The sequence below is a fragment of the Tupaia chinensis genome, unplaced genomic scaffold, assembly GCF_000334495.1.
Source record: "Tupaia chinensis unplaced genomic scaffold, TupChi_1.0 Scaffold000216_1, whole genome shotgun sequence".
Classification (NCBI taxonomy): domain Eukaryota; kingdom Metazoa; phylum Chordata; class Mammalia; order Scandentia; family Tupaiidae; genus Tupaia; species Tupaia belangeri.
In genome coordinates, this window is record NW_006159691.1 from 1,545,616 (window position 1) to 1,559,850 (window position 14,235).

Here is a 14,235-nt window from a genome sequence, read left to right on the forward strand (position 1 = left end):
TTTTTTTTTTTTTTCTAAGAGAGATTTTTGCTATAGGGCATGTGCTCTAGCCAGAGAGACAGAAAGTGAGGAATGGCCATGCTGCAATCCCTTCTCCTCCATTCTTCTCTAGGGATTTTAGGCCTACACGCACACACGCTTGACATGAATTTCAAGCCACTGGGTCCAAGACTTGAACTGTGGCTGGTCATGTGGAAGCCCAGTGATGTAACCATCTGCTGGTCCCTAATTAAAATAATTCTTTTAAAAATTAAAAAAAAAAAAACTGTTGAAGTAATGCATACATCTGACAAGCAAAGAAGTAGCATATAAAAACCAGCCAGTACATAATCTTGCTTTAATAAAGCAAAGACATTTATTTATTATTAATAAAGTAGAAGCATTTAATAAAAGTTGGTTAAACAAGTAAATACATGGGGGGAAAAAAAAAGACCTAGTGACATAAGAAATATACTTAAAATCTATAATTTATTCAAGTCTTAAAATGTGTTGGCCACTGTCCTAGATGCTTTACCAGCACTGTACAGCAGAATGTTCTACAGTGCTGGAAAGGCCCTATACCTGTGCTGTCCGACACTCAGCCTCTAGTGCACTTCTGAGCACTTGAAATGTGGCTAGTGTGACTTGAGAAACAGAATAGTAATTTTATTTCATTTGAATTTAAATAGTGACAGTGGCCACAGCTATCGTATTGGACAGCACAGCTGTAGATGTATTATAATTGGCCCATGGTACTACTTCTAACACCCATGTCAACGTCTGACTACTCTTCTCCATCTCTACCACCACCATGCTAGTCCCAACAACCATAGGTTCTCCTTGGACTTAGGAAATTGTCTCCTAGCCCATAGCTCTGCTTCCTCTTCTGTCCCCTACAGTCTGTTCTCAAGAGAAAGCTTTGATAACATAAGCCAAACAACATAATTCCTCATCTAATATTCTTCCGTGACTCCCCATTGCCCTTAGAATAAAAATAAAAATAAAAATAAAAATAAAAATGCTTTACTTGGGGCCAGCAGGTGGCATGATGGTTAAGGGTTCTGGACTCCCACATGGCCGACTGTGGTTCAAGTCCTGGAGCTGGTGGCTTACTTTCTCACTTCCCCTTTCTCTTTCTCTCTCTGGTCAAATTAAAATAAATAAATAGGGACCAGCAGATGGAGTAATGGCTATATTGTTGACTCCCATGTAGTTGGCCATGGTTCGAGTCCCAGACCCGGTGGCCTAAATTCATGCTGGGCATGTGTGCATGCATGACCAGGATCCCGAGAGGAGAATGGAGGAGATGGGATTGTGACATGGCCATCTCCCCTGGGGGGTGATTTCTTGCTTTCTGTTCCTCTGTCTCTCACTTTCTGGTGAGCGCAAGGGCTCTATAGCAAAAACCTCCCCATAAATAAATACTTAAAAAAAAAAAAAAGCTTTACTCTACAGAATGACCTACCTTCCCCTTTGACCTTATTCTCCTCCATTCTTCCCCTGTTTTCTACACTTGACAGATTCCAGTTTCCTTCTATTGCTAGACCAGTGTTTCTGTCCTAGAGCCTCTGCTCCTGCTCTTCCCTCCACCTAGAATGCTCTTCCCTAAGCTCTCTGCTTAGCTACCTCCTTCCCATCCTCCAGGCTTTAGCTGAGTGTTCACCTCAGAAGAAGTCTTTCCTGACCAAGTAATTTAAAGCAGCACACTTCCTGAGACAAGCAGATGGCACAGAGGTTATGTCACTGGTTTGAGTCCCAAACCCAGTGGCTTTAAAATCACACCAGGTGCATGTGCGTGCATGCCCAAGATCCTGGGAGGAGAATGGAGAAGAGATTGTGGTGTGGCTACCTCCCCTGGGGGGTGACTTCTCACTTTCCTTCTCACTGTCTGTGTGTGTCTCTCTCTACAGCAAGCAGATACACCTTAAGGCAAAAACTTCTAAAAAACAAACAAAAAAAACAGCATACCTCCCATACCATCCCACCCCTGTCTATCTCATCTGTTTTTCCTTCATTATAATCAATAAAGATTGTCATTTTTTCCCAGTGTTTGGTCAATCATCACCACACAAAGGCAAGGAGTGATCTGTCTTGTTCACTGATAGGTCCCCAGTGCTTAGACCTTTGCCTGGCACATAGCAGGTACTCAGTGAGTATTTGTGTTGGAGTCTGTCACTTGACTGTTAATAAAAAACACTGTATGGGGCCAGCCCAAGGTGTGGTGGTTAAGGCAGCTGGATTCCACATGGCTAACTGGCAGTCTGAATCTGAGATCTGGCAGCCTGAAAGACACACTGGGCACATGTGCATGTGTGTCCAAAATCCCAAAAGGAAGAGAGATGGAGGAGAAAGGATTGCAACATGACCATCCCCTACGAGAGTACTTTCTCATTTTCCCTTTCCCTCTCTTTCTCTCTCTCTTGGAGCACAGGTACCCTCTAGCTAAAAAAATAAATGAAATTTAAAGCACTCTATGAGTGTTTGCTGCTCAATTGTTAGCAGTAGTTGACAATGGCTTCTAGCCAGGTTAAAGGAAAGAACATAGCCCAAGGCTTAAGGCAGACTTGACATTGAATCTCAGCTCCCCTACTTAATACCTGTGACTCCAGGTAAGTAGCTTACCCTCTCTGAACCTTGGCTTCCACATATGCAAAATGAAGGTGGTGATGGGATCTACCTCAAAGAGCTTTGGTGAAGATGGGAAATGGAAAAATATGGGAATTCTTCATATCAGCAGGCCCTCATCAAATACCAAGCTAGTCCCTTTTAACAGAAAAGGGAGCTTGGTAGCTTCTGGCCAGAACATGTAAGCTGCTTGCTTCCAAAACCAGCTTGCAATGGGTGATGTCTCTCAGTCTGCCTTTTCTCCTGCTGAGCTAGAGTATTCATTTATTTTCCAGCTTCTTCCCTAAAATATAGAGTCCATCTTCTATATTACAGAGGTATATAATAATAGAAGCATATACTATACATATAATCAGATAGGCAAAGGTTAAATACTGATTAATTAAAGCAATTTTCAAACCGAGATGTGTTTCCCTACTTCCTAAAATTGTAGAACAGAGCTCCCTAAATTTCCATTCCAATGATGTTCTTTGCACAGCTAAAGTACTTGTACCATTTTATATTCTCTTAAATAGAGTTCATCTTTTTATTCAACATTGCCAGTCAATACGAGTGAATATGGTTGCTTCTAAAAGAATTCTATTGTGTTTCCAAACTCATCACGTGTGCCAGGTCTATCAGGGAAGAGGAGCTGACAGGACTGCCTTTCTCTCAGTGCATACTGGGAGGCTGACTAGGTGCCAGCACCATCCTGTGCTCTGGGCTACGTAAATAAGACAAGTGTTCTCACTAAGCTTGGATTCTAAAGGTAACAGAGCTAGGAATGGAGAGAACCAGTCAAAGAGACGGAATCTACAACCAGAACAGGGACCAGACAGTGGCACAGTGGTAAAGCAACCAGGCCCACCTGAGAAAGAGAGTCCCCAGGCCTAAGCAGGGCCTCCTTTTACATATTACCCTGCTCTGGACTGGCTGAGAAGGGTGTGGATTGGGGCATGTAGACCCCAGAGTGGGTGCTTGTCTCCCTCTCTCTCTCTCTCTCTCCATTTTAAAAAACAATACTTTTTCTTTATTCATCACACACAGTGTGTGTGTATGAAAGTGAGGGGCATCCTCCACAGGGTCTGGTCACACTGTCATCCTCTTCCTCCAGCCCATCGGATCTTGGGCATGTGCTCACATGCCCAGTGTGTCTCAGGCTGACCAGGCCAGAGATCTGAATGGTGGTTACCGTGAGGGATCCAGGTTCTCTTGAATCTTACACCACCACTATGCTCTCTACCTTTCATGGAAAAAAATAAATAAACTAAAAACACACAGAACTCAGGAGATATACTGGGTTGTTAGAAAAGTCATAGTGCATTATTATATAGAAAAGTATGTCAAGACTTTTCTGAAAACTATACACACACACATACATACAGGCCTTGGAGCACCCCAACATTTACAGATTGGGAAAGGAAGAGGACCTAACAAAAAAGACTAAGAGGCTGCAATGAGGTAAAAGGGGGAATCCAGAGTATGGGCTTCTGCAGGACACCTGAAGAAAGTTTTCAGCTCTCAGCTTCCCTTGGAGTTGCTCTGGCAGCAGCAATCCAGGGATTGGTTGTTACGGGGTATAAAGACCCACCTCTCGCCTTAACTCCAGGCATCTCTGCAGGGCCCTCAGTTCCCAGCTACTCTGGCAACAGGTGGAGGCCTCTGTTGAGACCACATCCCCAGCTCATCTTCCTCTGTCCAACCTTGCCGTCTTCACTCCCTTCCAGGGGATAATCCCACAGCCTGTCCGAGATACACACTCAAAATCTCCCTCTTGGAGCCTGTTTACAGAGAATCAGACCCCAAACCACCACTGTGTCCCCAACCCAGGGCAGTGCACATAGCAGGTGCTCACTAACTGAATGAATGGGTCCATGTTTATTTTCCCATGTTGTGTCTGCCAAGGTTTCCCCCACCCCTTGCCCTTCAAGGCCTTGTATACCACAAACGCCCAATAAATGCCCTCGATCTAGGTGCTGGAGATAGAGAGCTAGCGCTCAGACTGATACCCCGCACCCAGCACCCACAGCCAGAGCGAGACTGAGTGCCGCGAACCCGGGGCTTCGGCCCCGCCCCGCCCCGCAGTTGCCGCGGAGACGTGGGAGAGGGTGGAAGCGGCCCTGCGCGCAGGGTTTGAGGATCCCCCCCGCCACTCGCCACCCCGGACCCAAACAGAAAACAGCAGGCGGGGCGGTCCCTGATCCGTCTGCTCTGCAGAACGGTTACTTTTTTAAAACGCCAAAATGGCGGAGTTTTAAAAATTCTTTCTTTTTATGGCAAAAAAAAAAGGCGACAAGAAATCCCATTTTCCGTTATAAAAATCAAAAATTGATGCTAGGGAAAGGAAACTTTGCCAAATGACCCATTTCCTAAGAAAACCTAAACCCCGCCCTCTTCGCCTTCTCTTCCATGAATGAAGAACTCTTAAATTATTGCATTTATCCAAAAACGAAGCCTCCGCCCTCCCCCCTGCGCCTCTCCAAGTGACGTGGCAGGCGTGAGCGGGGCGGGCTGGCGAGGCGCGGGACCGCGGGGTCGAGCCCACTCGCCGGCGGGGAGGCTTACCTGCAAGGCCAGCCCGTGGCCGCCCAGTGCCGAGCTGCGGTCCGAACCGGGAGCGGCGCGCGCCTGCGCGCACAGGGGGGCGGGCCCGCCTCCCCGCTGGACGCAGAACGCGGAGCCTGAGTTCTGGCAGAGCTGCTGGTACGCACCCTCTTTCTTACCTTCCTCCTATGCCCTGGCGGTGCGGGTCGAGATATTTTCCTGGCCCCCACAGTTTGCATCCTAGCCAGCAGTGCGCATGGGGCGCGGGGACAGCCAGAACGGAGCGAGAGCCTGGTGGGCCCTCGAGCTGGGGAGGGGAATGAAAGACTAGGCTGCAGCCCCACACACTCCCTAGCCAGGTGGCTGCCCTGTCCAATGCCTTCCCACCGCGCCTGCTCACCTGGAGAACCGAAACCGAGGAGCTCAGAAAACTGCCTCAGGAAAAGTGCAGTGTGTGTGGCCAGAGAGGAATCTTCACACCTGCTCTGCTTGGCTTGGAGGATGACCCCACTGCTAACTGATAGTGAGATCTGGGGAAAGGCACTTTGTCCTCCTGGCCTTCCATTTCTGACCTGGTGAAGCCCATCACCTGCTTTCTGGCATATGGTTGTTTTCAGTAATGGCTCCTGTTGTATTGGTGTTCCCTTGAGCAAGACACTCTCCTCTGTGCTTCGATTCTCTTGACCAATCTATTTAACCAAATTTCTCGTTAATAGACTCTTGTCTTACACATACTACAGCAGTAACTTCACACCGATTTGAGGAATCTGAGAGGTTGAGACCGCAAGCTCCAACGGGAGGAAATACCTTAGTTCTTGTATCCTCACTAACTAGCACAGAGAGGGTGCTCAGTATTTGTGTGTTGTTGATTGACTAAATGACAACTGCATCCAGATGAAAACAAGGCAACTCTTGGTACAGTACAGGGCTCCAGCCTCCTTTTCTGCACCATTCATTTAGTTTAGTCCCTTATTTATTTATTTATTTATTGAGAGGTTTTTGCTATAGGGCACGTGTGCTCGCCAGACAAACAGAGAAAGACAGAGACAGAAAGTGAGAAATCACCCCCCAGGGGGGATGGCCACGCCGCAATCCCTTCTTCTCCGTACTCCTCTCTCGGGATCTTGGGCACGCATGCACACATGCCGGGCGTGAGTTTAAGCAACCAGGTCTGGGACTTGAACCGCGGTCGACTATGTGGGAGGCCAGCGACACAGCCATTATGCTAACTGCGGGTCCCCAGTCCCTTATTTTTCAGACAAGGAAGTCGAGGTCTATTTGGCCTTAGGTCAGGGCACTGATCAGAATTTCAGGCCCCTGACTCCCAGCGTAGACAAGAAAAGGATTCCTAATTAATTGTGGGCAAATTCTCCAAACTGCTGTGATCAACAAGTTTAATTTTTTTTTTTAATTTAACTTTATTTATTTTAATTTGACCAGAGAGGGACAGAGTGAGAGAGAAGGAAAGTGAGAAGGCAAGCCACCAGGTCCGGGACTCGAACCGTGGTCGACCATGTGGGAGTCCAGCCCCCTTAACTACCACACCACCTGCTGGCCCCAACAAGTTTAAATTTATGCAGAATTTATTCTGGCTACCACACCAACGCAGCACATGTGTTCTTCCTTTCTACAATGTCAATTTTTAATCACATCTCACATTATTGGAAATAGGTTTGCATCACTTGAGGATGCTGGTTGCCATAACAGTGGAAGCCTCTTTATACACACCAGTACACACATAACTATCCACCCGGATTTCCCTCATCTCTACCCAGACTGCTTGTTCTGGATTCCAGAAGACTTATTTTAGGTATTCAGAAGATTAAAAGAAAGTGGTGAACCTACACAAACACATGGCTTCTCAATAACACATGCATCTTTTAGGCAGTGATTGAGATAGACAAGTAGAATTTGAGTTAGTGAGACCCAGGACAAATAGTTAACCACAAATAACGAACATGGGTTTGAATTGATAAGACATTTTTCTCCCTGTCAACAGCATTTTGGTGGTCAGGACACCTGGCTTGCTTGAACACCTTCAAGGATGCAGAGTCCTGCTCAAGTTAAAGTGATTTCGAGAAGCTTCTGCCTCACGTAGCCAGAGTATGCCCTGCTGGTCCCAGTCTTTTGGGACCAAGGGAGCCAGTCCAATTCTCTAGTGACAGCCCCCATCTTCTACAGGTTAACAACTACCAGTGTCTTCTCCATATTGTCTACCCAAAAGTGGACCCCAAATTTCTGAAATGCTCATGAGTGGAAACATTGAGAAAAGTGTTGTTTGTAGGCAGCCTACATCTTTCTGCTTCTATAGGAAATTTTAATTCATCACTGGGGTAGTCTGTGGATTTTAGGAAAATCATCAGGATGTACCCTTTATGTGTGAGCACACTTCTGGTTCCAGTGACATGTCAGACTGTGTTAATAGAGAACCCTTCCTAACACAGTCCCTAGAAATCCTGCATAAAATATTATAAGAAAGGACACAAGCATGCAAGGAAGACAAGTCCATTCATTGCTGATCTTGCAAGGGAAAAACTCAGGAGCCAGAAATAAGGAGGGAAATAGGGCACCAAGGAGGTGGCATGATGTCTCTTGTGTCTTGGAGGTGGTCATTGGATAGGGAAAGGACCCAAGTGCTGGGACTTGAGTTTTATATATAATGACAAGAGGTGGGATGGTGGGCCCATTTGGTACTGGGAGTTGAAATGGCATAAAGACTGGACATTCCCCCATCCAGAAGAAAAATTAGGAAAACTCAGCATGTCAGTCCAGGGAAACAGAAAGAAAAATTGTCTCTAACTGGGATGCTTGATGCCTAGGGTCAAGGCTATGGCAGGTCTACCATGAAAAATCCAAACCCTAAGCCTATACTATAAGTAGATTGGAAATATAAATTTGTACACTTCCAGTATGGGGATTTCAAGCTAGGAAATCAATGCCAAAGTTGGTCTGGGGCAAGTGATACCTTTGTAGAAGTAAATGCATAACTCAAACCAAACAGGATATTCGCAATGGAAAAATACAAAATGGGGCAGCCAGGTAGCATGGTCAGTAAGGCGGCTAGATCCCTCAGGGTCACCTACATCAGTCAATCCCAGAGCTGATGACTTGAAAAATATGCTAGGAGGATCAGCAAATGGCATAATGGTTATGTCACTGGATTCCCACGTAGTCAACTGCCATTTGAGTCCTAGACCCGGCGGCTTAAACTTACTGGGCGCATGTGTGTGTGCCCAAAGTCCAGAGAAGAGAATGGAGGAGAAGGGATTGTGGCGTGGCCATCCCCCCAGGGGGTGATTTCTTTCTTTCTGTCTCTCTGTCCCTCTATGTCTTTCTGGTGAAAGCATGTGTCCTATAGCAAAAACCTTTCTTCAAAAAAGAAAGAAAGAAAGAAAGAAAAACATGCTAGGAACGTGTGTGTACATGCCCCAAATCCCAAGAGGAGAATGGAGAAGGGATTGTGGCATGACCATTCTCCCAGGGGGGTGGTTTCTAACTCTCCCTCTCTCTTTTCAGTGAGCACAGGTACCCTGTAGCAAACTAAAAAAAGAGAAATACAAAATGGTCAAATAAGCAATTTGCCATATTTACCCATCAGTAGACTTAACAAAGAGGAAGATTAACATCCACAATGACTCAATATAGTACAATCTGAAAAGATTATAAAATAAGTACAGTAAAAGAATTTTTGTCTTTTAAGAATTATTTATTTAATTTTATTTATTATTATTTTTTAGTTTGCTATAGGGTACATACACTTACCAGACAGCGAGGAAGAGAGAGAAAATGAGAAACCAAGATGCCATGTCTGGGACTAGAAACACAGTCAGCTGTGTGGGAGGCCAATGCCTTAACAATCACGCCAACTCCTGGCCCAGTAAAATTATTTTAAAAGGAGTAGGAATCATGCAAGGATGAGGAGAAACTAGCACTCTTGTTCTCTCTTGGTGGAAATGAAAATGGTGCAGGAAAACATGGCGGGTGGGAGACCTCTTATGAAGTGCCTAGAATTAATAATTACCTCAATAGTCTCACCGTGTATGGAAATAAACTGACGAAAGTGATTTTTATGTATGTAATCACTCAGTTAAAAAACTTACGGAGGTGCTGGGGCCAGCAGGTAGCATGGTGGTTAAGGGTCTGGACTCCTACATGGCAACCATGGTCCTGGATCTGGTGGCTTGCTTTCTCGTTCTTTCTCTCTCTCTCTCTCTCTGGTGAGCACATGTGCCCTATAGGAAATTTTTAGAAATAATAATAAATAAAATTAAATAATTCTAAAAAAAAGTTACTGAGGTAGGGCCAGCATGGTGGTTTAGATGTTTAGATGCTGGCCTCCCACATGGCTGACTGTGATTCAAATCCTGGACACTGTGGCTTGAAAATCATGACTTGGCATGTCTGCATGCATACCCAAAGTCCCTAGAGGAGAATGGAGAAGGGATTGTGGCATGGCCATCCTCCCTGGGCAAGGGTGATTTCTCACTTTCCCTCTCTCTATTTCTCTCTGGTAAGTGCACGTGCCCTATGACAAAATCCTAAAACAAAAATGTTATGGAGGTCAGAGACTTCAGCTTTTATTTAATGAGAAACAGGGATTATATTTATTTAGATTTACTCTTCTATTTGAAACAACTGAAAAATGAAAAACATGTATGATATGTCTCTCAGGACACTGACCAACAGGACAGTTCCCTGAAAGATGAGAAATAATCAAGGCGAGCCCTGTGATTGCTCTAGCTTATCTGAAGAAAGGTTCCCACTGGGGGAACCCAGGCACAACCTAGTGGGCTCACTGAGTTGAGAAGATGGAGCTGGAAGCCCTGTGGGGCCAAGAACAGGAAAGAGAACCAGAAAGGTCAGCCGGGGTAAGAGGGAACTCTGGCAATCTGTAGAGACCCCACTTCAATGTTCACTTAAGTACTAATTAGTATGTGTGTGGGGACCAGCAGTTAGCGTAATGGCTATGTCGCTGGACTCCCACGTAGTCGACCGCAGTTCGTGTCCCGGACCCGGTGGCTTAAACTCATGCCTGGCGTGTGTGCCCAAGATCCCGAGGAGAATGGAGGAGAAGGGATTGCGGCGTGGCCATCCCCCCTGGGGAGTGATTTCTCGCTTTGTCTCCCCATATCTGTCTGTCTGTCTGGTGAGCGCACGCGCCCTATAGCAAAAACCTCTCCAAAAAAAAAAAAAAAAAAAAGAGTAGTACATGTGTGGAATAATTTCATGAGGCCAAGGAAAGACTCAGCTGAAAGGATTAGAGGGGAAAAAAAGCCCTCTAGTGTAATTTACACAGGGCTGTTAAAAGTGCTTTCCCTGGAACCAGCAGTTAGCATAATGGCTATGTCGCTGGACTCCCACGTAGTCAACCGCGGTTCGCGTCCCAGACCCGGTGGCTTAAAACTCAGGCTGGGCGTGTGTGTGTGCGTGCGTGCCCGAGAGGAGAATGGAGGAGAAGGGATTGCGGCGTGACCATCCCTCCTGGGGGGTGATTTCTTGCTTTCTGTCTCTCGGTCTCTGTCTGTCTGGCAAGCGCACGTGCCCTGTAGCGAAAACCTCTCACCAAAAAAAAAGTGCTTTCTCTGGGGACAGAGATGGTTAAGGTGCTGGACTCCTACACAGCCAATCATAGTTTGAGTCCTGGGCCTGATGGGTTGAAAATCATGCTAGGTGCTTGTGTGTGTATGCCCAAAATCCCCAAGAAGAGAGAGCTGGAAGAAAGGGATTGCGATGTGACTGTCCTCCTTGGGGATGTTTCTCCTCTCCCTCTCTCTTTTTAGGAAGTATATGCACTTTCTAGGGAGGAAAAAAAGGCAAAGATGGTTGTATTGGAAGAATTTAAAGAAAGTTCAGGTAATCAGGACATTCTTCTTTGGATTGGGTATTGTCAGGAACAGGGTAATTCTATGACTTGGCATCTTAATTTTTTTCCTAGGAAGTTAGGCATACAGAGCAGGTAAGACTAAAAACTGATGAAGACAGCTTGTGACTCACACTGGCTAGCCTAAGAATCCATTCGGTCATTTTCAGGTTCAGACCATGTTCTTGTTTCTGTTTGTGTTCAGACATGACTATGAAATGCTTTTGCTTTTGTCTTGCTCCATCATGGTTTCCCAGTGGCCTTGTTATGTTCTGTGACAATGTGTATATTCCATAGAACACCGAACTCCAGCAGTACACTCTCTCCAGGAGCTGCTTTTCTCTTCCTTGCTGCTTAGTAATTGTCTTAGTTCATTTTCTGCTGCTATACCAGAATCCCTGAGGCAGAGTCATTGATAAACAATCGAAGTCTATTTGGCTCATAGTTCAGAGTCCAAGAACATGGCCCCAGCACCTGGTGAGGTTCCTGTGACATCATCCTGTGGTAGAAAGTAGAATGGCAAGAGTGGGAGATGGAGAAATGCTGGTGACAAATGTATCCTTCCATCAAGAGCACACCCCTGCAACAACTAATCCACTCTCATGTTAATGCCATTAATCCACACCAGACATGAGGGCGGAGTCCTCACAACCTGATCACTTCTTAAAGGTTCACATCTCAAAACTGTTACAATGGGGGACCAGCAGTTAGCGTAATGGCTATGTCGCTGGACTCCCACGTAGTCAACCGTGGTTCGAGTCCCGGACCCGGTGGCTTAAACTCACGCCGGGCACGTGTGCGTGCGTGCCCAAGATCCTGAGAGGAGAATGGAGGAGAAGGGATTGCGGCGTGGCCATCCCCCCTGGGGGGTGATATCTCGCTTTCTGTCTGTCTCGCTCTGTCTGTCTGGCGAGCGCACACGCCCTATAGTGAAAAACCTCTCAAAAAAAAAAACAAAAAAAACAAAAAAACAACCTGTTACAATGGTAATTAGATTTCAACATGAGTTTTGGAGGGAACATTTAAACCATAGCAAGGATATTTAAAACAAAATGTTGATACATTTAATTGGCTGTTTTGTTAAGTTTTGCCATAGGGTTCATACACTTGTTGGAGAGAGAGAGAGAGAGAGGAAAAGTGAGAAAGCACCCCTCAGGGAGATGGCCACACTGCAATCACTTCTCCTCTCAGGATTTTGGGCACACATGTACATGTCCAGCATGGTCTACAAGCTGCTAGGTCCAGGACTCGAACCACACAGTTGGCCATGTGAGATTCAGTTGCCTTAACCACCACACCACCTGGTTGTCCCTTCTCATTTCTTTTTTATTAGTTATTCATGAATTGGGAAGCCTCTTATCTAAAGATTTATAAAATATGCTCCATTGGGCATGATGGAAGATTCAGTTTTTGTAAGGTGACTCAAAACAGGAACAAGGAAGCAGCATAATACAAAAAGCTGCTTGATGAACATCAGGTTACTTAGCTTTTATGAGTTAAAGCAGAGGGGACTTCCTTCTAATGACAGCTAACACTGACCTGTTGGGGGATTTGGCTATCATTTCTTTCCTGAGTTTTGGAAGGTTAGAAGAACAACGTGGTTTTGGTTTGGTGATGTGGAACTTTAGTATGAGTGACTCTTATCTATTCTACTGGGGCCTACTGCAGGAGCTCATTCAAAAACAGTGGCATCCCAGGAACCAGCAGTTGGTGTAATGGCTATGTTGCTGGACTCCCACGTAGTCGACTGCGGTTCGCGTCCCGGACCCAGTGGCTTAAAACTCACGTTGGGCATGTGTGCGTACGTGCCCAAGATCCCGAGAGGAGAATGGAGAAGGGATTGCAGCGTGACCATCCCCCCTGGGGGGTGATTTCTCGCTTACTGTCTCTATGTCTCTCTCTGTCTGGCGAGCGCATGCGCCCTATAGCGAAAATCTCTCCAAAAAAATAAAAATATATAAAAAAAAATAAAGAAAACAAAACAAACAAAAAAACAGTGGCATCCCATCAACTTCATTAACAGCCAAATGTCTTTGTTAATAGTGATGCCAGAATTTTAGCTTCTGAACTCACACTTAGAATATACTGCATTGCTTTGTCTGAACTGATTGGCTGAACCCTAAGGATCTGTGCTCATTATCTGTCTTACCAAATGTACTGCATGGAAGAATCACAGAAATGAATAATGGTGTGACAGCAACAGCTAGTACAGTAAGGCCTTTTATAGCAACTCAGGTCTTAAAAATGTACCATAGCGTTCTAGGCAATGGAATAGATGAGCCAGCTGAGCAGACAGGATGCGAAGTAGCAAAAGCAGACTCAAGCATCACCTGAGGGTCAGGACAAGATGAGGGATGGGGTTCATTCTAGCCAAGAGACTCTACACTGCCAGTATGATAGCCTTGTCCCTGTTCATTACATGGGGACTTGTGTCGTCTTTGCATTTCTGATACAAGTGGCAAGCACCTGGCACAAAAGAGGCTCTCAAAAAAGAAATTCACTTCTTTGAATTTTAAAGCAAAATGCTGTATGCTGCTGTTGTAATCATCGGCCTCATTTCCTCATCATTAAAATATAATTTTTTCCATTTATGAACTGGGCTACATGAACGTGGCCTCAACAGAGGCTCAAGATGATGGCACGGACTGCTCCTGGAGGTGCTGCCACTACTGATTAGAGAGCAGCTGCCCTGAAAATTTAAATGTGGTTCAATCTGATGATACAGTTCTACAGACTGTCCTCACATTTACTAGTATAAAATGGTTAATGAAATGAATTGCACATAGAATTTGATACAATTACCTTACTGGTTGAAAAACTATTATATGCTGTAAAGCACATCACAGAGCTCTAATCTTAATAATTTTTACCATTTTTTAAGTCTCTGGTTCTCTGCCAAAAAAAGGCTCTCCCTTGACCAAACCTGTGAGCCTCCTCACCTCCATCCACCACCATCTATCCTGTCCTTGCCTGCCTTACCCAATTTAATAAGAATTCTGCAATCACTCCCCCACCCAATATCTGATCAAGCTCATCACTCATGTTGAGATGTGTGTGTGTCTCCTTGGTCCACCTTTAGTAAGACTCTCCTTACCTGTTTCCTCTTAGCAACGTTCCACCAGCCAGCTCCCTCACTTTGCTCATTGGCTGTAAATCCCCACCTGTCCTTCCTGGACTTGGAGCTGAGCCTGCTCTCACCCCTATTACAGTACTGATGATCTCCAACTCTTTTTTTTTTTTTTAATTTT

At 45.4% G+C, this 14,235-nt stretch overlaps 1 protein-coding gene across 1 annotated transcript in view; it reads right to left on the bottom strand.

Annotated features, from left to right (window-relative positions):
* The window catches only part of L3MBTL1 (L3MBTL histone methyl-lysine binding protein 1), a 45,847-nt gene extending 40,639 nt beyond the window's left edge, over positions 1–5,208 (bottom strand). The window contains exon 1 of the mRNA XM_006147585.2: positions 5,149–5,208. The gene's annotated coding sequence lies outside the window, so the exon portion shown is untranslated. The remainder of the gene's footprint in view (positions 1–5,148) is intronic.
* Positions 5,209–14,235: the final 9,027 nt, after the last annotated feature.